This window comes from Thalassophryne amazonica, chromosome 18 (assembly GCF_902500255.1).
Source record: "Thalassophryne amazonica chromosome 18, fThaAma1.1, whole genome shotgun sequence".
NCBI lineage: Eukaryota > Metazoa > Chordata > Actinopteri > Batrachoidiformes > Batrachoididae > Thalassophryne > Thalassophryne amazonica.
The window spans coordinates 65,778,961-65,805,357 of record NC_047120.1 but is presented as its reverse complement, the minus strand read 5'-3'; the positions used below and the strand labels follow the sequence as shown (position 1 = coordinate 65,805,357).

The 26,397-nt window shown below is 40.9% G+C and overlaps 1 protein-coding gene and 1 long non-coding RNA gene across 4 annotated transcripts in view; one reads left to right on the top strand and one right to left on the bottom strand.

The window, feature by feature from the left end:
• snx29 (sorting nexin 29) overlaps positions 1 to 26,397 on the top strand; it is a 245,953-nt gene that overhangs the window by 183,851 nt on the left and 35,705 nt on the right. The gene's annotated exons all lie outside the window — the stretch shown is intronic.
• Positions 152 to 21,190, bottom strand: LOC117530480. Its single transcript, XR_004566373.1, has 3 exons — positions 20,984 to 21,190; positions 5,619 to 5,626; positions 152 to 165 (listed from the first exon to the last, which is right to left on the bottom strand). It is a non-coding gene; the product is annotated as an uncharacterized LOC117530480 (long non-coding RNA).

Genomic DNA, 26,397 nt, shown 5'->3' with positions numbered 1-26,397 from the left:
AATGAGTGACAGCTGTCAGGAAGTAATGAGTAACAGCTGTCACTCCCGGCTGTGTCCGTGGCGGCAGCGCCCTCTCGTGCCTGAAGCCCGCACTTCAGGCAGGGCGCCCTCTGGTGGTGGGCCAGCAGTACCTCCTCTTCTGGCGGCCCACAAAACAGTCTCATTCTGCAAGACGGCGTCACTTTGAGCGACCTGACAGGAAACAAAGTCGATCTGGTAGGAAATCTGGTCAGGAATGTCCTGTCCAGGATGTCGGACTCACCAACTGCACAGCGACTGGACAAACCCTCCACGTCTTCATCCACAGGTTTTCTGAAGAGCAGTCTTTGGAAGGGCGGCTCCAAATGTCGCCATCTTGGCAGCGCCTGTCTCCACCGAGCTGGGCGGATGCACGAGCGTGTGGCCAATATTATATTTCAATAAAATGTCTGATTTCATCACAAATAGATCACCCACTTCATGCCAGACGGTAGCAGATCCATCCCACCTTGTACACAACTCTCGTACTGCAAACTCTCAAATCGATGTCATTGTCGGTCAACTGACTGATTTGGAAATTGTGTGCATGTGTAAAATAATTAATGAATTAAGAAAAAAATTCCCCATGCACATGCAAGACAAAAGTTATTGTGAGTTGCCAGAGATATTTACGGAACTTGTGAAATACCAGCGCGTGCTGATGATGTTGCTACAGTTAAGCGACAAAAAATGTTTATGTTGCATTTTATGATGTATTGGGGTCACAAAATTAATTAAATTTACTGTTGGCATTTAAGCAACTTTCATCAGCTCTCATAACCTTTTTTTTTTCCAGAAGTAAACAACATCCTGATCTGGAGCTCTGTGGTTCCTGCCTTTCAAGTACCATAAAGATAAAGTACCATCTATATGGCTTTGCCTGTGGTGATGATTTTATTTTAATTTTATGTTCTTTATTTTGAGTTCTTAATCATTAAAAGACTTGGATTTCCATATCAGCCTGCAGTCTCCTCTCAGTAGTTCCTGCATCATGCAGGAGAACCTCTGGAGCTAAAGTTCAAGAAGTAAACTGATTCCTGAGTTCTCGGTGCAGAACGTCGGTGAGTTGTGGAGTTGCTGAAAAGTTTCCTCGCTGGTGAAAAGGTTCCTGTGGTGCAGATGTCCTGGTTCCATCGTGACCGAATTAAATTCAGTTTCTGCAGAATCGGCTGTAATTTGAGTTTTGCCGTCGCGCTGACACGGCGCTGATGCTGACGCGACCAGAGATAATGATCACGATGATGATGATGTTAATGAAGATAGCGTTGTTGTTTGTGTCACTCAGGGCTCATCGCGCTCTCATCAATGGTGGATCCCCTCTGTGTTCCTGCAGGGCAGAGCCGCCAACGCCTACCACGTCTACCAGGTACATTAGCAGCGGCCGCTTCTGTTTACGAGGCACAATTACAGAGTGCAGTCAGCACGCCGGGTTCTATTGCTTTATTCGCCTAGTGGCTATTTTGATTATTGCTATGTTGGGAGCTGGGGTTGGGGAGCGGGGGCAGGTTGGCTGGCACTGATGGAAACCAAATTCCGCCCTCACTGAGGAGCGCTGATCATTAAGGCGCTGTGCTGCTGCAGGACATGTTGTGCTTGTGCACATCACATTGCAGAGTTTGTCGGTTCGGCGGTCTGTCTGTGTATTTTGTGTGTATGTCTGATTGTTGGGTGGGGGGGGGGAAGCAGTGACACAGCTGAGGTGTAGCACCCTTGTTAGTGTGATAGACACTGTTGAAGGTGACTGTGGTGGGGGGGGCATTGTCGTCTACTTTGCTCCATAACTTGACAGATACAAGAACTGTTGCCTCATGTCGGTTTAGATTTAAGTCGCTCTCCAGTCCAGTTCCCAGCAGATCTGACACGGACAAGTACCCGAAACAATCCAGGACGAACAGGATGTTAGTAGCAGGTTTGTGAGAAATACTTACCGAGTGACTAGGAAGCTCCATTTAACTTTTAGGACTGTTTTAACACTTAACTGTTTTACTTTTTCTTTTTATTCCCTGTGTGCTGCAACACAAACAGGGGATTGTAATCACTCTTTGTCTCTGTGTGTGTGTGTGGTGTGTGTGTGTGTGTGTGTGTGTGTGTGGGTGTGTGTGTGTGTTGTGGTGTGTGTGTTTGTGTTTGTGTGTGTGTGTGTGTGTGTGTGTGTGTGGGGTGTGTGTGTGTGTGTGTGAGCGATGCGAGCGGAAGAGACCAGTGAGAGTAGAGAGAAGGGATTTTCACCAAATTGATGGGATATACTTGGGATTTGTGTGTCAGGTAATTAATGTTTGGAACAGATTGATCAAAGGTCAAGCAAACCATCACCCCCCCCCCCCCCCCCCCCCCCCCCGCCCCCCCCCCCCCCCCCCCCCCCCCCCCACCCCCCCCCCCCCCCCCCCCACACACACACACACAAACACACCCCAATGTGGCTTTAGGTTTGATCAAAAGCTCATATTGATCTACAAAATATTGTGATCGATTTTGTACAAAGAGGAAACACACATCAGGCACGTCCCAGCTGGGAGTGGAGACCCCGGGGAAGACCCAGGACTAGGTAGAAAGATTATATCTCCTGGGAACGCCAAGGGATCCCTCAGTCTGAGGTGGTGTATGTGGCCCAGGAAAGGGGAGTTTGGGGCTCCCTACTGGAGCTGTTGCCCCCACTACCCGATTCGGTTGAAGATCAGATGAGATGGTATAAGACAAGTCTGGTAGCGTGTGCTGATGCTGCCCTTTTCCTCATCCACAACACCACGGAACCCCCTCGAGTCCTGTATGCCAACCACCCAGGCAGACAACAGGTCCATTCCCATACCTTTAAAATAACCGTCTATCTGGTGCAGGTGGCAAACACTGGTCACGACCATCTCCATTCCATAAAGTGTTTCCTCTTCATGTCACCTGGGGCTCGAGATTCTTCCACAAAGGCAGATTTCTGAATTAGAAGACACGCACTGCTTTGTGTCTGTAGAGGACCGAGTAGACACACTGTGCCGTCAGCTAATCTGTGTGTAGAGGTGACAAATCCTCAGCACGGACACCTCGTCAGGACTGACCACTCCTGAGCTCAGCTTTTACATAGTGGATGAGGACTCCCAACGCGGGCCTCGAGCTGAGCGCCATCTGACACCTTTATCACTGAAGTCATCTCGGGGCTCTCTGTGGGGCCGAAGCAGGACAAAGGTAAACGAGATCTTTCGTTGTGATTCCTCTCACTGCTGTTCCTGACAGCTGTAGGCGCTACGGCACAAATCTTCCATGTTCTTCGTTCAGTAGCGTGAAAATGTGTCAGCATTTCTCAACAAAAGTGATGAAATTAGTGAGTATTAGCAGTCGTTGCCAGTGGTGGAATTTAGAATGCTGAATGTGATGTAAATTACAGCCGTGCTGTTGAGAATGTGACTTCTTCCCTACAAATTAGCAGCTTATTTATCCAGCTGAAGTCATGAAAACACATTCAGAGGCTCCATTCTTGATTGGCATTGTGCAAACTTTATTTAACACTGGGCTGGAGACAGAAAACTCCTTCCTATCAGCCAGAATCATGATGATGATGAGGTTACCTCATTTTTACCTGAGGCCATCAAATATGGCCATCGGGTATTGCAAAGGGTTTGCGTCTGTCTGTCTGTGCTCAGCGTAAGTCCAGTCCTGTTACTGCCACAGTCTTCAAATTCACAGGGAACATTCTTGGGACACAGAGCTTGGACAAGTTCGAAGATGGCTTACCTTGACCTGTTTTAAGAGGTTAAAAAGCCACATTCTCTTTCAATCTGTTCTATTTTATTTTTGAGTGGCAGGGTGACAGCCAGTCAGAGTAGAGCTGCAACTTGACGTCAGTGGCTGGTCTCATCTTATGTGTTTATATACATGTTTCTCATATGTTATGTACGCGCTAGTGAGAAATACATATTTCTAAAACTGAAAATGCTGTTTTTGAACACCTAATAACACCTCTGGAGTTATTTACAAGACATTTCGTGGATGTTAGCATGGTGAAGTCACAGGCTGGTAGCTAGCTGCAAAACTCTTTTGTTTTTGTGTAAATCTAACTTTTTTTCTTATATATTACCATATTGGCCTCTCTTCATTGGCTTCCTGTTAATTCTAGAATAGAATTTAAAATTCTTCTTCTTACTTATAAGGTTTTGAATAATCAGGTCCCATCTTATCTTAGGGACCTCATAGTACCATATCACCCCAATAGAGCACTTCACTCTGACTGCAGCCTTACTTGTAGTTCCTAGGGTTTGTAAGAGTAGAATGGGAGGCAGAGCCTTCAGCTTTCAGGCTCCTCTCCTGTGGAACCAGCTCCCAATTCAGATCAGGGAGACAGACACCCTCTCTACTTTTAAGATTAGGCTTAAAACTTTCCTTTTTGCTAAAGCTTATAGTTAGGGCTGGATCAGGTGACCCTGAACCATCCCTTAGTTATGCTGCTATAGACTTAGACTGCTGGGGGGTTCCCATGATGCACTGAGTGTTTCTTTCTCTTTTTGCTCTGTATGCACCACTCTACATTTAATCATTAGTGATTGATCTCTGCTCCCCTCCACAGCATGTCTTTTTCCTGGTTCTCTCCCTCAGCCCCAACCAGTCCCAGCAGAAGACTGCCCCTCCCTCAGCCTGGTTCTGCTGGAGGTTTCTTCCTGTTAAAAGGGAGTTTTTCCTTCCCACTGTCGCCAAGTGCTTGCTCACAGGGGGTCGTTTTGACCATTGGGGTTTTTCCGTAATTATTGTATGGCCTTGCCTTACAATATAAGGCGCCTTGGGGCAACTGTTTGTTGTGATTTGGCGCTATATAAATAAAATTGATTTGATTTGATATATAAAAGCTAGTGAGAAATAAACACTTCAAAAAGTGAAAACACTGTTTTTGGAACCTAATAACACCTCTGAAGTATTTACAAGACATTTCACGGATGTTAGCATGGTGACATCACAGGCTGATAACTAGCTGCAACACTCCATTTTGTTTGCATGTAAATTTAACCTCTTTTTCATATATTATGCAAAAGCTAGCGAGCAATAGGGAAACACTTCTAAAACTGAAAATGCTGTTTTTGAATACCTAATAACACCTCTGGAGTTATTTACAAGATATTTTGCGGATGTTAGCATAGTGAAATCACAGGTTGGTAGCTAGCTGCAAAACTCCATTTTGTATGTGTGTAAATTTAATCTCTTTTCCATATATTATGCAAAAGCGAGTGAGAAATAGGGAAACAGTTCTAAAACTGAAAATGCTGTTTTTGAACACCAAACAACACCTCTGGAGTTATTTACAAGACATTTCGGGGACGTTAGCATGGTGACATCACAGGCTGGTAGCTAGCTGCAAAACTCTGTTTTGTTTTTGTGTAAATATAACTTTTTCTCATATAATCCATAAAAGCTAGTGAGAAATAAACATTTCTAAAAGTGAAAACACTGTTTTTGGAACCTAATAACACCTCTGATGTTATTTACAAGACATTTCGGGGATGTTAGCATGGTGTTGTCACAGGCTGGTAGCTAGCTGCAAAACTCCATTTTGTTTGTGTGTAAATTTAACCTCTTTTTCATATATTATGCAAAGCTAGCGAGAAATAGGGAAACACTTCTAAAACTGAAAATGCTGTTTTTGTAACCTGATGACACCTCTGGAGTCATTTAAAAGAAATTTTGTGCCGTTAGCGTGCACACTAACATCCGCTAACTCAAGCTAACTTCCTGTGGAGTTAAATTTATCTCATTAATACCTGCAAATGCACAGAGGGTGTGATTTTTGAATACTTCTTGATTTGCACAACTTCTGCTCTTGTCAAAAGCTCATGTACACACACACATGCAAGGCCTCCTGCAGACACCGTTGAAACATAAATACTGTTTTTGATTGCTGAAGGGGCTTTATTGAACAAGTACAAATTGTATGTAAGACAATAGGATCTTAATAGTTAAACAACTGCAGATTATAAAGAACACAAAGTTCATACAGCCGAGGGTATTTTAGCATTGTGTTATATTTAAAACTTACATCATATTTCATAATGTGAAACAACAACGTGTTACAAATTACTCAAAAATGTAAAGATTTGGAGGTCTAATCATTAGCACAGTGAGTCCTGTATAGGCCCCGAGGTCCTTGTTTCAATACATCTTGGCACACTTCATATACTTGTACTACATATCAAAACACGACACATTACAGTAAAAACCAATTACATTAATTATAGACTGATTATGGCATATACACTATTACAGTTAGATAAAGCAGTTTTAAAATATAGATAGACCAGAACTGGAGCAACGTTTGACTCCTGTACAAACTGAAATTGACCTTTGTCACCATTCTTTTGCTGTTTTTACCCCATAACTCTGTAGCATTCAGTCATAGATAGTCCAAACTATACCTTTTTGGAATCTTCATGACCAGAGAAATAACATGGTACTGTGTGTACTTTCCAACATGTTTGGAGATTTTTAAATGTCAATCCTTCACTGGCCCCTACCTGGCTATAGCTACAACCCTGTCCTGCTTATAATACATAAATATTAATAAGGGTATATATTTAGTAAGTTATGGGTGGTATGTCTTGCCACCATAGGTGTATTGACACACCCACTTTCAGGGGTTTGGCCCAAGGTCTATATCCTACTGTGTGGCAGCTCACTGTTCCTTGTGTAAGGTCATCAAGCACTACATATTATCACCCCGTCTTTCAAATCGGCCTGTTTTCTTTATTGTTTTCACATGATCATTTTCACAGAACACAAACATGAATGAACCCAAAGAACTCAATCTCCTTAAAATCATATTAAACACTCTTGACTACCCACATTTGTGCCACGTTTTAGGCAGTAACCAGTGATCACCTGCAGTTTTATCTTCGTCGATGGACTCCAGCAGTGAGCCTGAACATTTTGCATATGTTGCACTGGTGTACCCAATTTTTTCCTTCCTCAGTTAATTGTCCCTTTGAAACTGCTGTCCAGTCCTGGAGCTGGTGTAAAGCTCAGCCCATCTGGTATGTTGGATACTTCTTCGGGCTATAGTCATCTAATGGCTCCCTTCGGAAACAGCTTCTGTTCTTAGACGGGCTAATCGATGGTCAAGGATCTTGGAGTCATTGATGAGGTGAGGTTGTTGTCGCCATTGAACATGGAGCTCAAACTCTCTGGCTGGGGAGTGTCATTAGATCCGAGATTCTCGTGTGTCTGTGTTAACTTCTTGAAGTCTTTTTCTGGATTTTGCTTTTGCACAGACACACAAACACACGCACAGACTCACGCACACGCGTACAATCACTCGCCTCAAATTGAAGCAATGATGAGGCCAATGAGCCATAGCACAAGCCAGAGAGAGTTCTGGGAGGTGCAGAGATTAAATGGGAATTTAAATGTCAAGACTCTAACTTTGGTCATTGCATCCTTGTTTGTTGTTTCACTTAAGGCGGGTCAGAGTGACCTCCAAATCACCACTTTTGTCCCAATCCTAAACTTGACCAGAGAGAAAGACTTTCTTATCACCCCCTCTCACATAACTTGCTTTCACAACAAAAGCAGCATAACTAATTGCAAACTAATGTACCCGCACGTCTAGACTGCAGAGACCGTGTACAGTTTAGGTGCCACTTAAAGGCTCATTTAGGCTCCATTTACATCCATAATCTCATTTCAAATGATGCAACCGTCACTCTTCACATACTTCCATGTCTTCTATGTTGACATGGATGTTAAGCAAAACATCCACTAGAGGGCACTGCACAGGCTCAAAAGCAGGGATCTCCAACTTTTCTGTTGTAGAGAACCTGTCCAGCATGTTTTACAACTGTCCCAGCTCTGCCCCCAGATAATTAACTCAGTCAGGTGTGCCCAGCCAATCAAGAGCTGGGAAACACTAGAGTTAGTTAATCAGTAGAGTATACATGCAAAAAAAAAAAAAGCTCCTTCACTGTTCCTGCTGGAGAGTGTAACTGAGCTTTTTGTATGAGAGCTCCTGAATGAATGGGTGAATGTGAGGCATCATTGTAAGCATTTTCAGTAAAGTATAGAACTAGAGGAAGGCGGCTCATTTATCTTGAATGAATGAATGAATGAATGAATGAAAACTGTTTATTTCAAACATTTGATACAACAACAATTACAAGATAGATCAGTAAAGACAACAACAAAAAAGTTCCTACTGTGTACCCAACATGTCCGAAAAGGGGTAGGGTGAAGCATCAGCTTATTTATCCCTACCCCTTCTTCCCCACAACCAGTAATACCCTTTGCCACATATACACATAGATTCCTACACACCTAAACCGATATCAATATATATATATATATATATATATACGAGTATATATATATATATATACATATATATATATACATACACACATCAACATACATACACATATACATACACATATATACACATATACATATATATACACATATATATACACAAACATAAATATACACCTACACATACCTACTTACATACAAAATACTATATATTTACAAGCCGAAGCAAAAAAACAAAAACACCCTAACCCTCATTACCCTTCCTCCTCCCTATACCTAGAAAAAACCATATTTTTGTACCGCTGTTTGAACTGGTTCATGCTTGGACATTGCTTGAGCCCCACTCCCAATCTGTTCCACATCCTCACCCCACAGACAGAAATACAGAAACCTTTTAATGTTGTTCGTGCCCACTGATGCTTTAAATTAAATTTCCCCCTCAGACTGTAATCCCCTGATCTGTTAAAAAACATATTTTTAATATTTGCTGGAAGTAAATTGTTTATTGCTTTATACACAATTTGTACTGTTTGAAAATGAACCAAGTCTGTGAATTTTAAGAATTTGGATTGTAAAAATAGTGGATTTGTATGATCTCTATAGCCAGTATTATGAATAATTCTTATAGCTCTTTTCTGCATTACTGATAGTGATTGTGTTGTACCTTTATAAGTATTACCCCATACCTCTGCACAGTACTGTAAATATGGTAAAACCAGTGAGCAGTAAAGAATGCGGAGTGAGTTGTGGTCCAGAATATGTTTCGCTTTGTTTAGAACTGAAATGCTTCTTGACAGTTTACTTTGTATATGTTTTATATGAGTCTTCCAGTTTATCTTATCATCTATTATCACCCCCAGAAACCTATTCTCATGTACCCTTTCAATATCTACCCCCTCGACTTGTAACTGAACCTGTATGTCTGTATTACAATAGCCAAATAACATGTATTTTGTTTTACTTAAGTTTAATGATAATTTGTTTCTGTCAAACCATATTTTCAATTTTCCCATTTCTATACTGATCCTCCTCAGTAACTCCTGCAAATCCCCCCCTGAACAAAAAATGCTTGTGTCATCTGCAAATAATACTAATTTTAATATTTTGGAAACATTGACAATATCATTTATATAAATTAGAAACAGTTTTGGACCCAATACTGACCCCTGTGGGACGCCACAAGCATTGTCCAAGCATGATGATGTATATTCCCCCAACTTCACAAACTGTTTTCTGTTACTTAAGTAGCTTCTCACCCAGTGCAACACCAACCCCCTAATCCCATACTGTTCAAGTTTATTGATTAATATGTCATGATTGATTGTATCAAAAGCCTTTTTAAGGTCTATAAATATTCCAACTGAATGTAATTTGTGGTCTATGGCATTTGTAATCTCCTCAACTGATTCTATTAATGCAAGTGATGTTGAACTATGTGCTCTGAATCCATATTGACTATCAGTAAGTAATTTATGTTTATTTATGAATTTGTCTAATCTATCATTGAATAACTTTTCTAATAATTTGGAAAATTGTGGAAGCAAAGAAACAGGTCTATAATTTGTGAAGTGGTGTCTATCCCCAGTCTTATACAGTGGCACAACCTTACCTATTTTCATTTGATTGGGAAATTTACCAGTTTGAAATAAGTTACAGATGTATGTTAATGGTTCTACAATCCATTCAATGACCTGTTTTACCACCACCATATCAATTTCATTTAAATCGGTAGATGTTTTATATTTACAATTATTCACAATGTCTATAATTTCTTTTCCATCCACTGCTGTGAGGAACATTGAACAGGGATTTCTTTCTATGAGATTATTATCCCAATCCTCAGGTTGGGAATCGGGAATTTTTTCTGCCAAGCTTGGTCCAATATTTACAAAAAAATTATTAAAACCGTTGACTACCTCATCCTTATTTTCCTTCTTGACATTATTATCAATGAAATACTGAGGGTAACTATGTTTTTTATTACCATTTTTGATAATGCTATTTAATATATCCCATATTCCTTTAATATTGTTTTTGTTATTATATAATATGTTACTATAATATTCCTTCCTACATACCCGTATAATATTAGTTAATCTATTTTTGTATTTCTTATATCTATTTTCTGCCTCTTTAGTCTTTAGTTTTATGAATTCTCTATACAGTGTATTTTTCTTATTACATGCATTTCGTAACCCTTTCGTCATCCATGGTCGAGCTTGGATTTTTTGTTTTCTGTAGTCTTGTTTAATTGGACAATTTTTATCATATAATGATGTAAATATTTGTAAAAAAGTTTCATATGCACTATCAACATCACTTTCACTGTATACCTTTTCCCAGTTTTGCTCCTGTAAATCCTTCTTTAGTGTGTTCATGTTTTCCTCTGTCCGCACTCGCCTGTATTTTATTTTCTCCTCTGGCTGATTCCGCCGATGGTTTCTATTATAAACGCTGAAAACTGGTAGATGATCACTAATGTCATTGATTAATAATCCACTCACAGTGTTATTCTCAATATCATTGCTGAATATATTATCAATTAAGGTAGCACTATGGGATGTAATTCTGCTTGGCCCGGTGCTTGTCTCAGATGAGGTCTTGGTGGCAGCAGGCCAAACGAGGAGACCCCTGTTCCCTCTCCCCAGTTCTGTCCTCCAGTTCCTCCTGGGAAATCCTGACATATTTCCAGTCCAGATTGGGTTCATCAACATTTTCTGGCTCTACCCCATCTCTCCTGCTGTTGGATGTGCCTGAAACAATTCCAAAGGGAGGCAACCAGGTGTCATCATCATTAGATGTCCAAACCACCTCAGTTGAGACCAGAGGTGGGACGAAGTCACTGTCAAGTCATTCTCAAGTCATCAATCTGCAAGTCCCAAGTCAAGTCTCAAGTCATAATGACCACCAATTGTTTGCAAGCTGACCTGAGACTTGACTTGGGACTTGCAGATTGATGACTTGTGAATGACTTGACAGTGACTTTGTCCCATTTCTAATTGAGACATCATTTATTCTGCTGCTTTCTCTTTCAGATGTTAGAGCTCCTCATTCTATCTCTAAGGGGGTGCCGAACCACCCTGTGAAGAATGTATGAGTGATTTCATCCTTTCTGTCAAACCCAAAGTTCATGTTTGTAGGTGAGAGAAGGACTTTAAGTTGGCATCTTTGCTGTTTGGCTCAGGTCTGTCTGATGTAAGACATTATTCTTACCAGTGATGACACGTTGCTGTGTGGTGCTGGACGTTGATACAGATGTTGAAACTGGTGGTCGAACCCTCCTCGCTTATGGAACTGGATTCTTCAACAAAAACAAAAAATGGCGACATGTCAAAAAAAAAAGCCATTACAGTAATGTCACTAAATTAGATGTAAACATTTCTTGTCATGCTGACTTTAGGTGTTTTTCTGTCAGAAGCTAATACTTTAAAGAGGAGCACAGAGTTAGCTAGCTCGCTAGCTCACTGTGTCCACATACATGAGGCAACAATGTTACTTTAACACAAGTTTAGACTCAAAATCTTTATTTGTTATTGTGTGCTTCCCACCAATGGGATAAGTAATGTTAAACGGTGCTTTCAAGCAGACTATAAACAAAGTCACAAAAACACTTACCATCCATCGCTTCCAACAAAGCCGTGGCCAAGTTGCAGTCATCCAGCCTCCGGGTGCTCGCCGGTCGGTGTCCGTAAACAGCGTTCCTTCGGTCGAACTGTTTCCAGCCCTTATGGTCCGACCTACTCCGGTCGTTGTGGTCCTGTAATCACTTTTAAGGTTTTTCAGCTGTTCTCTGTGTTGCTGTAATGTCCGGTATCCGTGAGCGGCTAAAGACTGGGAAATTTTCTCATTTCGGATCACTTCATCCGCCTCTCTGTATTCTCTCCTCCGCCACCAAACACAGAAACGTCCGCAACGTATCCGCGGACCACGTTGTGGTTTTGTGCGAGTAAAAAAAACTTGCCGTGAAACGAAAGAAAAACCCGGTTTCTGGTCAAGTCGCGTAGTGCCGAGTAGTGCTACTTTTGTGTAGTAGAAAAGCGCATTTAATGGCAGTCTGGAGTAACACCCATGTTATTACTGATGTGAATCCATCAATCCATTCTTATGTTCCATTTTGCTATCACTTTTGAATTAATTGGCTCAGGTTTCACCCTTGAGGGAGCAGTCCAACATTGTCTTGCAAAGTACCACGGTGCCAGGTTCGGATCTCCTGGGTTTCATTGTTTCCCTCATGCACTCGGCTACAGAACGTCCCCGTGTGTGCGTGTTATAGAGACTGTGTTCAGAAGAAGCCATCAGCATCACCTCATCTGTATCATCTTTGTCTTGGGAGTGAAAATGAGAAAAACACCACTGTACCTCAGACTTCAGGCTTCGTGACGTTAAGTGCAGTGTGAAAGGGATTATTATGTGCACTCGAAACTCTGCCCTTTTCTCTCCTTTTTACTTTTTGCATTAGTCTTCCTTATCTTATTTTCAAACTCCTCCATCCTTTTGTTGCGCTGCCAGATTGCACGGCATTATGGCGGGCTAAACTTGCGTGTACTCTGTTTTTGTTCTTTGCATTTTTTTGCTCAGACCCACTTCTCTCTCCAGGCTTCTTGAAATGACTTCCATCTAAATCTCAGTGAGGCTTGTGGCTGAATGAGAAGAAATAAAACAGAGTAGGAGGAGACTGATGGATTTGCTGTATTATTGCTTTGATTTTGCCCTTTGTGGTGACAGAATGAAGCCGTTCGTGGATTCATGCACTCATTTGACGTGTACATATGTGACAAAGTGTAAAAGTTGACTCTGGATTGTTTTGTTTAAGGTGAGGTGTTCTCGTCTGTGATCATCCTGCTGTGCAGCCGCGAAACTCACTGCTGCGCTGCCGTCTGATGACTGTTTCCAGGTCATTGATTAGTAGGTGTTGTGCCTGCGGTGTCAAAGCCGTAGGAGGGATATACAGTCCGTATGGCAGCTGACGGCATCGAGCTTTGAAAGTTTTTCTGGCAAACAAAGACCAAATCGTACTTTTGAGATCAATGACATTGATCTGTTTTTTTCAGATCCAATGTGACTTCCGTAGACTGATTGATCAATAAGAGTGTTGTAAAATCATGAGCTTTTCGATGCTGTTTGATGAAGATTTGTGCCCAGAGGAATCTCTGTCTCGTTTTTCTTATCAGAAAGACTTTATTTTTAAGCACTTCTGTAGATCGTCTCCACTCTACCAACATTAACTTCTTCTATCTTCCATCCATCATTCAACCCCTCCCCATCTAATTCCCCCCTCCTCGTCTTACTCTTGTACTCATGAATTTCGTAAAGAGGGCGATTTTTCACTTTTATTTTATGTTAATCAACTTATGTCGACTGTAAAATATATTCATTTAAGGATATTGGTTCAAAATCTCATGAAGTATCCTCATCAGATAGAAATTTTACCGATACTGGGGAGTAAAAAAATTTGCAATACAGTTTTTCTGGCAATACATACATAAAAATGCCAATGATTTCTCACATTTCATTATCAAACCCTTATGAGAAAGAAATATAATTGAGGCTCGGTATTAAAAGTTTAAACATGAAGTTTAGTATAATTAGCTGTAAATATAACCACCAACCAATGTACGCCACGCTGCCATCACTCTGATTGCCAGTCTGCATGATGCATTGCTCAGCATTTTTCAGAAAATAGACTTCTTGTCTATTCTGGCCCCGCCTAGCTGGCAACTGCTTGTTTCTTGTTGTTGTAAAATGCCTACTTTGATTGAAACTGAATGGCAGCTGATCGCTTTGCCGCTGTCTCTTTTAGCTAATGTGACCAAGGGGTGATGGGGTCCCAGCTGTGCTTGGCATCATTGTAAACAATGCCATCAGTGTGCCCCTTGCTGGACAATGCATGAAATGACACCATTTACAACAGCCAGTGTTTTTCTGCATTGTTTTTTGATAAAATGAATGTTGTCATATTAGCAAAAATACCAGCAATACATTTTATGAAAGGCTTATATCGGCAGATATTTCAGTTGGGTTCTACTTAAGATTTAGCATTTTTGCTGTGTATGTTTTCCGCCCTGTTGCATTTCTAGTCAGGCTGATCACATTCCTTGTGATGCAATATGCTTGCGTTAAAAGAATCACAAATTTATCTTTCACATCTTATGAGACCAGCGACACGTCACTTACATGTTTTGCAAGAACATCTTGCTGTAAAAACATCTTTTTTTCCCACCCTAAATCTGCACATTTATCGGTCCATCTATTTTCCCATTACTTAGACCTGCCTCAGCTCTTGCAGTGTAAAATATGTGTGTGTACTAATTTATAACCGCATAGCAGCATGCTGAGGCTGAGAGATAGCACCTCTGATGCCCAACGCTTTTGACTTTTTCACATTTACATTTTATTTGAGATGTATGTGCATATATTCCAAAGAGACCGTTGTTCTCTTTGATCATTTCCACACGAGTTGGGGACTCTCTGCCAACGTCTCACAGCTTCACTGCTGCAGAGAGATGAAAACATCGAATTTAGCCAACAAGTTTAATATTATTTTACATGTTGCTTATAGTAATAAGCAAGTATAGTAATTTAGTAGTTTCAGAAATTCTGCTCTTTATTTATAAGTGGATGTGAACACATTTGGCTTCCATTCGATTTTTATCTTTTCTGCACATGCCTTTTTCATGATGCATGAAGTGTGCTTCATGCATCATGCAAAGTGGGAACGGTAATCTGCAACTGTCTGTGTGCTCGGCTTTACAGTGATACAGGTTTCCTGTTAATAGCAGTTACCTAAACCTGCCTACCAGGTCTTTAATATGCAGTGTATGAAACCAAATAAATCAGCCACTCGGTGAATTATTGACACGTCCTTCCTAAAACTTTCAGATGTGTGCAGTGCTGCCTACAAAAGTCCATCTGCAACAGAAATACAGTGTGGGAAGCACCTTTGTGCTTTGCACTGCAGCCTGAAAATGTCTGGACGGCCTTCGGCTTTTGCACATTTAATTTTTATATGACATCAAATTTCTAAAAAATATTTCAGGCTTCTCTATATTAAAAAAATCTGAAATTATACCCTTTAAAGTATCAGTGAAACACATCTCTACAACATCACAAGTTCAAGAAAAAATATCAAAGCCCAAATAATGGAATCGATGAATATTTTTAAATGGCAATACAAATAAATTATGACTTTTACAGTCAGTTTTTTTCAGGTGATGGATACATAAACATTTCTTAGTCACTGAATATGATATCACCAGTGTTTTGGTGGCTTCCCTCACCAGTCTTCTTCTCTCACAGTCACTCAGTTTTTGATAACTCATTGATCTTGGCAGATTTGCCAAACAGCACCAAAGTTTCTTTATTAATTAATGATTGAGGTAAATCAATTCCAGGATGTATTCAGTGACTAAGAAATGTTCATGTGTCCATCCCTGGATTTATCAAAAGAAGAAAAGGCTGTTAAAGTGATTGTTTGTGTATGGACACTAAAAGGTGTCCATACTATATTTGGATTGTGTCATGTTTCAAGGGTTTTTTCTTCAGTGAGAGCTTGCAGGGTGTAATTTAAGAAATTTGAATGGAAGTAAGAAAGTTGTTTTTTGGCTGTTAGCTCATCTTATTTTCACCAAATGTTAACCTTGTTGCATATTTGAATGAGTTCTTTCTCCATCTAGTGGGTGATGTGAGCATTTCAGGGCATCTGGTGCATTTCCTACTTGAAACCCAAAATTCAGTACAAAAGGGATTCATCAATGTCAGAAGTGCATGATTTTTTTGGTGGAGTCTTGCCCTTCCAGTATTAATGTATGAAAATGAAGATTTGCCGAAAGGACGCGCGGAAGGACAGAATTTCTCCTGATGAACACAATTTATAGTTGTGAATAGAGAAACCTGAATTCTATTTTGGAAATTTATTTATGGAAAAAAATTAATGTTTCAAAGCCCAAGGGTGCCCAAATGTTTCCACAACACCGTATCATCCATTAGGTTGGGGTCGAGTTAAAATGGGAAACTTGTAACTGTCGAGGTGGTACGTTTTCCACCCAGACCTGCTGAGCACGAGCCGCTCTGATTAGCCGAAGTCTCAGACTGGATGGTGACAGCCTGTTTTATCCATGCAGATGAGATAACACATCCATATGCAACACTGCGAACTTTGTAACCACGTGGATGTCTGCCGGTGCTGCATTCAAAGACAGATGGTTGGTCTATTTTCAAATACGGCCGACGCTCATGTTTTTCTAAGCGACAGGAATCCGTGTGTGTGTGTGCGCGCGTGTGTGAGTGATTATCGTTGTGATAATGGCTGGTTGGTGACAGTGAGACGACTATTATGCTGATGATGGTAATGATGAATGTTTTACAGTGATGATGATAATTACAATCGTTGTCTTGGTCGTACATCCATCAGTCATAGATTAAACACTCTCGGGGAAGCAGAGAGGCTTCTTTTGCTGCTGCAGCACTCCATCACAGGCATCGGTTTCAGCATCAGGTTTATTTACATTTTAGGCTCCTCTTTTGAACTCCTGTCACACTCAGTCACGTTCCCGTGCCGCTTTCCAAAAATTGGCTGGATGCAAAAGGAGTCCGTTCACACTATGATGTGACGTGTCTGACAGAGCATGTTCTCAAAAATGTCTATGAAACGCCAGAGAAGGCTCCATCCAGGGGTCCAAATGTCCTATGTTCAATGCAGGTTGACGTAGTCGAGCACAGGCTTGACGTTTGGCGAAGGTCCACTGACTTACTATAGGACTACGTAGTTCCACTTTCATCGCGGGAGGTCAGGCGAACTGGTAGCACACTCTACGGAGGAGTAGCATAACTTGGCAGAGCTGATTGAGAAGTCAGGTGACGTAGCCGATATATACTCGACGTAACTCTTCGATTGCGTCATTTGCTGAGGCAGGAGCATTTCTTCATATTTTTTCATGCTGAAGGGATCCAGAGAAGACTGTGTGTCCAGTAAAGCCTCTGATGTTGGCCGGTGAAGGTGAACGGAGCAGTAATGGTGTACTAGCAGAGGTGGCATGTCAGTAACAGAGCTCAACTCTTGTTGGCACTTTAACACGGACTTTGAAGATTTTAAGCATGTTGAAAAATTTTGTGGGACCCAGTGGCAGCTGGTGCGCTAATAGATCCTAGTCCAGTACAGGCATTCAAATGAACATTCGGAAAATTACTACAGTTCTACAATAGTCATTTAACGTCCTTCTCAAAATCAGCAGTTTCACAGATGAAGTTAACCATTTACAGCTATATTAGGCCTCATTTATACTTTGGAAAGGAACAGCATCAAATACAACACAACACTCAAGTTCTTCAAGGAACATTTGACACCAATTACACACATAGTACACCAGACTGTACTGCACCGCCATTATCTTCAGCCAAACTGACCATGGGTTTCACAGTGACACCGACCTGAACAGAATAGAAAATATCACCAAATTTAGACTCTTTCAAAATACGGAAAAATTCCTCAATTGACAAAAGAACATTATGTATATACTACAATGTTCACACCACCTTCCAAAAAAGAGAGGAAGAGAGAGAATATGAGTGTGTGTGTGTGTGTGTGTGTGTGTGTGTGTGTGTGTGTGTGTGTGTGTGTGTGTGTGGTGTGTGTGTGTGTGTGTGTGTGTGTGTGTGTGTGTGTGAGGAGCGACTCACCTTAAAGAGGCGAAAAGCTGCCAAACAGTCAAATCCACAGCCGAGACTCAATCCAGAAAACTTTTCTTCAAATCCTCCCTGAAACCTTGTCCCCATTACGACAGTCGTCCTGCTCCGAACTATTCAGCAAAGCGGTTTGTGCAATTTTTTCTTGCAGACCTGAGCACAATGTGCAACCACATGCCTCTGTAAAAAAAACAAACAAAAACTCAAACAGACTTGGCTCCATTTGTAAGAAGTGAGACTGGGAGCTGGTTTTTGTCGGTGTCGTGCATCTTCTTTTCCCAAACTCAGAGCTGCCGATGTGAGCGCAACCAGTGTGCGACAATTTGTGGTCACTCCTTTCCTTTGGGGGTTGGGGGTGGTTTCCCCCCACCCCCCAACAACTGTGTCCCAAAGTTCATCAACTTACTCCAGCAAAACACACTGAGATAAAAAAAAATAAATAACCCAAACGTCGGTGGGGTTTTTGTTTCTGTCAAAAACAGCAGCACTTTCAGGGGCGACCCAAACCATTAAATTTGGCGATGCTGATTGGCCAAGTATTTATTATTTTTCCTTAGCAACATACACAATTAGTCCAGGGGCGACAATTCTATCGCCCCCAACCCATTAAATTTGGCAATGCTGATTGGCCAAATATTTATTATTTGTCCTTAGCAACCAAACACAATTGGTCATTTCACTGCACTTCAAGGGGCTCTTTGAATCACCGCCCAAGAAGAGAAATGATACGTTCTGTCAGTGGAAATGCACTGTTGAATGAGAGTCAGGTGGTGGAAATGTTGTTTTAATAATTCAGATTAGATGTAGGCACATACTGTTAAGTAAAACTAACTGACATTGATAATACTTTTTAAAAAATTTTTTTTTATAATTATTCCCCTCCACATGTGGGAGGGCAGCTGTTGCCGCTGGGACCACAACAAACATCAATGTTGCCCGGCTGACGTCCACTTAGCTCCCACAGAGTCTGGGTGACCGCTCGTCGACGCTAATCAACTTTCCACTCTCTGTTGGCAAATGACAGGTTAAATGTCAGTCTGAATGCACCGTAACAACTCTCAGATACCCAGAGGGTCGATATCTAGACTCTGTTCATCCTCAGGTGTAATGTCCAATAAAATAAGCTCAGTGTCTATCTTCATTGATTCTGAATCAGGATTTGCAACCATTAGCCACTGGGTTTTGTGATTCTGGTGACACTGATGAGCAACATTTGCTCGGAGTTAAAGCGTGGCGTCGTTCGTATCCGCTGCAGTTTCTTTCATCCTGCATCCATTTGCCTTCCTTTGAGCCCCAGATATCTATTTGCATCGTGGATTTTTCATAACGTGGCAAAGAAACGCTGAGTTGTCCAGACTGTTGAAGGGCAGCGGGCAGTCCGAGCTGTGGCAAAGTCCTGCTGTGCCACTTTTTCAGTGGACTTCTGTGCTTCTAAAAACTTCAAAGTTGTGTTGTTGGCTGGTGGAAATGAGAGGTGGGATGGAGAGTCAACACTGCTGTTTCTTCCTTTGGGGGTAGGTCAGTGAAATGAATTGGTTGGAATAGTCAGGGTGGGAAAACTGCAGACTGCACAGGCTGTCTGATCTTTGCTGGAGCATGAATGTCTGATTGGAACGTAATGTGTAAGTCCCACACATTCCACTCGGCGCTCTGTGCCTCATCTCCCTTGTTACATCCAATTTATATGTACCCATTTTGCACATCTAATTGTCGGCCTCTTTGCTCTCGTGCGTCATTCTGCCTGCGCTTCGTCTTTCTTTCTGTTTCATCTTCCACCCCTCCACTACGACTAACTCACCTTTTCTCTTAATCGGTTTTTGGCCCACTCCTTCCCTGCACTCAAAGCAGTTCTCAGGACTCGTCTGTGACTCATTCATTCACATTAAAGGGGAGCGGGAGAGTCTCCAACCGTGACAGAGTTTCAGTCAAGTGATTGGGGCAGGATGCACAAAGTGGGCGAGCGGGAAGGATGGAGCTTTGGCAGGAGAAAGGAGGGGTAGATGAAAAGATCAGAATAAGAGCTGCAGCTTGTCCCGTCTTCCCTCCCGCTGGGACAGCGGTTTTTCTAACACTCTCCTTAGACTCGGATCTTGAGCGTTCATGTCTGGTCACCACCCGATGGTTGTACGTGAAGTTGTGCTGATTCTGAATTGATTAGGGCTTTTTTATTCAGACTGCCAGTAAAAATCCAGTTGATGCTCATTTATCCAATTTGAGTCTATATCCAAGCTGCAAGTCTGAACTGTCAAAAGTCACATGAAATCAATTTTTTTTTTTCAAGATTAGTTTCAATTGGTTTTAAGTGTGATTCAAATTGCATTTTTACAAATCAGTCTTGGTGACAAAGCCATAAAAACTACAGACACATTGCGCAAGACAGGCATGATACTTTCTCGATTTTTTTAATTGAAGTTCCGATATTTTCCTCAAAGGACAATATTTTCTGACTTTTACCCAAGGCCAAAATATGGCTATCTGGTATTGTGAAGGCCTTCTGTCTGTCTTGTCTGTCTGTGCTCAGCATAACTCCAGTCCTATTATGGCCAGGGTCTTCAAATTCACAGGGAACATTCTTGGACAAGTTCAAAGATGGATAACCTTGACCTATTTTAAGAGGTCCAAAGATCACATTCCATTTCCTATTTTTATGCTCATACGGACAAGGGTGTTTTAGCATTGCATTATATTTCAAATCTTCTTTCCACATCAGAACCGATTTTAAAAGCTGTTAAACAAGACTGAAAGACGAAAGCTCAAAATAGGTCCCAATATGGCAACCTGTATCTGCTAAAAAATCTGGTAACACTGTGAATCTCAGTAAGGCCAGGAGCGATTAGCTAGGGTTGAAGGCAGTCTCAGCCTTTATCCAATGACAGTGTGTATTAGATGAATGTGGAACTGCAACTAAATTAGAACACACCACCATTCTGAATGAAAAGCAAAGGAATACAAATGCATTTTTTGCGCAGCGTCCGCCATAGTCGTCGTCCATTTTTTGCAATATCTCAAAAACTGTAACTTTTTTCCTAATTTGTCAAAGGCATAAGATGGGTCCTTGACATATTTCACTTCAAAAAATTATAGCTATAGATTTGTTCGTTTGGAAATGGTGGCCATTTTTATGCCGAAAATGGCCAGTTTGGGTATTTGGACCCAATTTTCTCAAAAACTGTCCAATAACTTTTCTTTTAACTTAACAAGGGCAAAATATTGATGATTGACATTGTACCCGTCCACAAATTATTTGTCTAGATTCATTTGTTTGGAAATGGTGGCCATTTTTATGCTGGAAATGGCATTTTGCCTTTAGCTTTAATTGAGCCGGTAGCCCACAGGGCCTTTGGCACTCTAGTTGAATGAGTTTTATAAAAAGGTAACATGGGGGCCATTCAAACATACCACAGTCTGGGAGCTACAACTGAGGAAGCTTAGTTGCCCACATGAGCTGTACTCACCACCCCCCCCCCCCCACCCCGCTCACTTTTCACCCCACTCCTGTGAAATCGCTTGCCTCGCGCACACACACAAAAGCCCAAACTAACGTGTAAAATCATATCCAAAAAATGGCCACAGAAAACAAAGAGTGTGGAATATAAGTCATATCAAAGACATTAATGTGTATAAATTCAGCAGTGATGCAGGACTCATATGTTGCATGTGTTCGGCATGACGCAGTCATGCTTCATACACTTGGTGAGAGTGGGTCTGGTATGTATGTGAAAGTGGATTGAGAGGGAGTGAGAGATTAAGGTGATGCTCCAGTTTTTAATTTTTTTTCAAATATGTCACTTAATGCTCCGTCCACATGCCCTGTTGGGTGCTGTATCAGCAATATAGCAACCAATGTGGATAAGATGGAAAATGAGGATTGCCACATGGACAAGAAATAAGTGACGGGTATCAAAAGGTCCTCCATGCTTCACCGGATCCAACAGCAGTATCAGATACAGAGCGTTTTGTCCTTCACTGGATTGAGCGGCATCATTTTAAAGGCAAATTTACTTGATATGGTTCCAGTTTGTCCACTGGATGTGGTTGTGGGTTTGATTCCTGAGTGGGGCTGCATGTTCAAGTGTCCTTGAGCAAGAAGTTGAACAGATAAACATTTCAACCTTGGCGGACATTGTCCACTTGGACACCACAGGAATGTGGAATGAGGATGAAGAGAAAGACGATTACGCCTCTGATTGGATTATAAAACCTTGATCGTGTGTTTCAGAATGTGTCCCTTTCTGCTGCTTGTCCATCATGGGTTCAAATCCCTTATCAACTTTTGAGGATCAGGATCTGTATGTTCATATTGGGTCATTTCTTTATTTTATATCATGAGTTGAGGGATATTTTCAAACAATTTTTCAAAAATATTTCAGCCACGCCTGCAAATCTCAGTGAAATAATCAATGATGTCATTGGTGATTCTCAGCTGAATTCTGGATCCTTTTTTCTTCCCCAAAAGACAGCCAAGAAAGCTGGAAGCTGAGGGATTCTGATCTATTGTATTTTAAAATTTACAGATGTAATTCCTGTCATTTGGTGTGAATATAGACCTGTTCAGCTTTCTGACGACTATTTTGTTGAAACAATTCTCTGGTCAGAAGCAACAGCAGCCATTTGGTGCCTTCCAGCTGTGAAGTGAGCAAGCGGCTTCTCAGTGTGGAGCTCCTGCAGAGACAGAAATGGGTTCTGCACACACTTTTTTCCCCAAGTTGGAACTCTGTTAGCCTCCCTGTCAGATCCAGGAACAATAGTCCAGGGTCTTGTTGCTGGGAGGCGTCATTATCATCTGCACATGCTGGTGTTCTCAGCTGTGGCAAACAAAAACTGCTTCTGGTTCCACCAGGTTTCTGGAACCTTTTCGGGCTAAATATTCAGTTCAGTACCATTCTGAGAAAAACCTGCAGTGATCTGTTTTGAGACTTTCTCTTTCAGATCTCTTTCTCAGAAAGCCTCCATGCTGTGCTTCCATTTGGACGTAATGTCTTTTGGAAGGTTTTCAGACACACTTTAAAACTTTGAACAGGTGTACTGTCCACATATGCTATAAAGGGCCACACATCCCAAAAATCATGTTTATTATTATTATTATTATTGTTGTTGTTGTTGTCTAACACTTGTATTAAATAACAACAACAATAATAATATCCAAGTAAACAGCAATAATAAAAGTTTACTAAAACAGTGTATAAAAAATCTCAAATTAATGCGCTAATTAAAAATAAATAAAGAAATAAAATTAGACTCAGACTTTTTTATTGTTGTTGTTTGTGTTTCCAGCGCTGTAAGCCGACAATCTGTCTCCATCTGATGATTTCTTCTGTCCAGACTGTTATCTAATGCATGTTTATTTGTCCATTTTGCTTATTTTTAGAATTTAAGAATCCTTATGTTAAGAAACAGCACAGGCTGTGGTGTGCACACGGCCCCCTCCATAAATCCATTGTTCCTTCCTCCATGTTGCTGTGGGCTGGTCATTTGTTTCCATCTGATGATTTCTTCTGTCCAAATTGTGTCAGATAACATCCACTGTGTTTTCTGATGCATGTTTATTTATCCATCTTTTTAGAATTGAACAATCCTTATGTTAAGAAACAGCACAGGCTGTGGTGCGCACACGTGCTACACTGAGTTCCTGTCCATTGTTACCCCCCCCCCCCCAGGGAGATGCTGTATAAAAAACTATGACTAATGCTCCATTGCAAGTTACATATGGTTTTTATTTTTGTGACGTTATGCTCTTTAAAATGTCCATTCATAAATTAAATAATAAATTAAATAATACATTTATTTACTATTTCTACAACCCCTGGCAATAATTATGGAATCACCTGCCTCGGAGGATGTTCATTCAGTTGTTTAATTTTGTAGAAAAAAAGCAGATCACAGACATGACACAAAACTAAAATCATTTCAAATGGCAACTTTCTGGCTTTAAGAAATACTATAAGAAATCAAGAAAAAAAATTGTGGCAGTCAGTAACGGTTACTTTTTTAGACCAAGCAGGGGGGAAAAAAAATATGGACTCACTCAATTCTGAGGAATAAATTATGGAATCACCCTGTAAATTTTCATCCCCAAAACTAACACCTGCATCAAATCAGATCTGCTCGTTAGTCTGCATCTAAAAAGGAGTGATCACACCTTGGAGAGCTGTTGAACCAAGTGGACTGACATGAATCATGGCTCCAACACGAGAGATGTCAATTGAAACAAAGGAGAGGATTATCAAACTCTTAAAAGAGGGTAAATCATCACGCAATGTTGCAAAAGATGTTGGTTGTTCACAGTCAGCTGTGTCTAAACTCTGGACCAAATACAAACAACATGGGAAGGTTGTTAAAGGCAAACATACTGGTAGACCAAGGAAAACATCAAAGTGTCAAGACAGAAAACTTAAAGCAATATGTCTCAAAAATCGAAAATGTACAACAAAAAATGAGGACGAATGGGAGGAAACTGGAGTCAACGTTTGTGACCGAACTGTAAGAAACCGCCTAAAGGAAATGGGATTTACATACAGAAAAGTTAAACGAAAGCCATCATTAACACCTAAACAGAAAAAAACAAGGTTACAGTGGGCTAAGGAAAAGCAATCGTGGACTGTGGATGACTGGATGAAAGTCATATTCAGTGATGAATCTCGAATCTGCATTGGGCAAGGTGATGATGCTGGAACTTTTGTTTGATGCCGTTCCAATGAGATTTATAAAGGTGACTGCCTGAAGAGAACATGTAAATTTCCACAGTCATTGATGATATGGGGCTGCATGTCAGGTAAAGGCACTGGGGAGATGGCTGTCATTACATCATCAATAAATGCACAAGTTTACGTTGATATTTTGGACACTTTTCTTATCCCATCAATTGAAAGGATGTTTGGGGATGATGAAATCATTTTTCATGCTGATAATGCATCTTGCCATAGAGCGAAAACTGTGAAAACATTCCTTGCAAAAAGACACTTAGGGTCAATGTCATGGTCTGCAAATAGTCTGGATCTTAATCCAATTGAAAGTCTTTGGTGGAAGTTGAAGAAAATGGTCCATGACAAGGCTCCAACCTGCAAAGCTGATCTGGCAACAGCAATCAGAGAAAGTTGGAGCCAGATTGATGAAGAGTACCGTTTGTCACTCATTACGTCCATGCCTCAGAGACTGCAAGCTGTTATAAAAGCCAGAGGTGGTGCAACAAAATACTAGTGATGTGTTGGAGCGTTCTTTTGTTTTTCATGATTCCATAATTTTTTCCTCAGAATTTAGTGATTCCATATTTTTTTCCCTCTGCTTGGTCTAAAAAAGTAACCGTTACTGACTGCCACAATTTTTTTTCCTGATTTCTTCTAGTGTTTCTTAAAGCCAGAAAGTTGCCATTTGAAATGACTTTAGTTTTGTGTCATGTCTGTGATCTGCTTTTTTTCTACAAAATTAAACAACTGAATGAACATCCTCCGAGGCCGGTAATTCCATAATTTTTACCAGGGGTTGTAATTTGCCATAATGGGCTGAGTAACAGCGGATCTCAGCTAATTCTCCCAAGCACCTATGTGCTGGCCACATTCAGAGCAGCCAATTCTTCTTGGCCATTCTGGGCAAGTTGAGAAAAGTTTTAGTTATTTATTTTTGTCTCTTTCTTTTTCCAGAGTAGGCATCCCTGCCACATCTCTATGTATCCCCAGGCAACGGAACTCTTCTTGATATTTCAATGTCATTTTTGTGTGCAAATAAATTCATTAATTAAATAAAACATGGACTGGAAACCAATAATTTTCTAATCCACTCAATTTAATGACGCGGAGCAAATGCGCCCATCTGTAAATGAGGCGGTTAGAAAAGTGAGTACGCCAGCAGCTTAATTCAATGGTGTTGGTGGGAATAGGATACAATGACATTTATTCATGATTTCAGAGATGATGCTGAAATATTCCAGGATGCTGTGCTTTGGATGTGACCAAGAGGTTTGCCAGAGATAATGAAGGACTGTTTGTTTGTTTCACGTGTTGCCATAAATAAGTACGTCAGTGAGACGGTATAAAGTAGATTAAAGCTTCCATACGCGAGGACGCATTTGGTATTTGAGGAAAGAAATGTGCTACAGGACAGATTTAATCTTCAAATCATTGGCAGCACAGCTACAGGTTATATTTAGACCCAAACGTTTTGATGACTTGTAAGAAACACACATTTGTCATTTTCAGTACATGCAAAAGAAGTCACCCCTCTTGGCAATTTCCTTATTTATTTATTTATTTATTTACATTTGTAGTCACCTTTTAAGCTCTGAAGGGCTTAAGAATGACAGTAACTCAAGGAAATCATCAGTTTTCTAGTTAGTTTTCTTTACACAAATGATGAGATGGATGCATGAATAGTCATTAAGAAATACAAACGGCATGGTACTCTATGGTAAATCTGTCTGGAGAAGGCAGCTCTCAAATA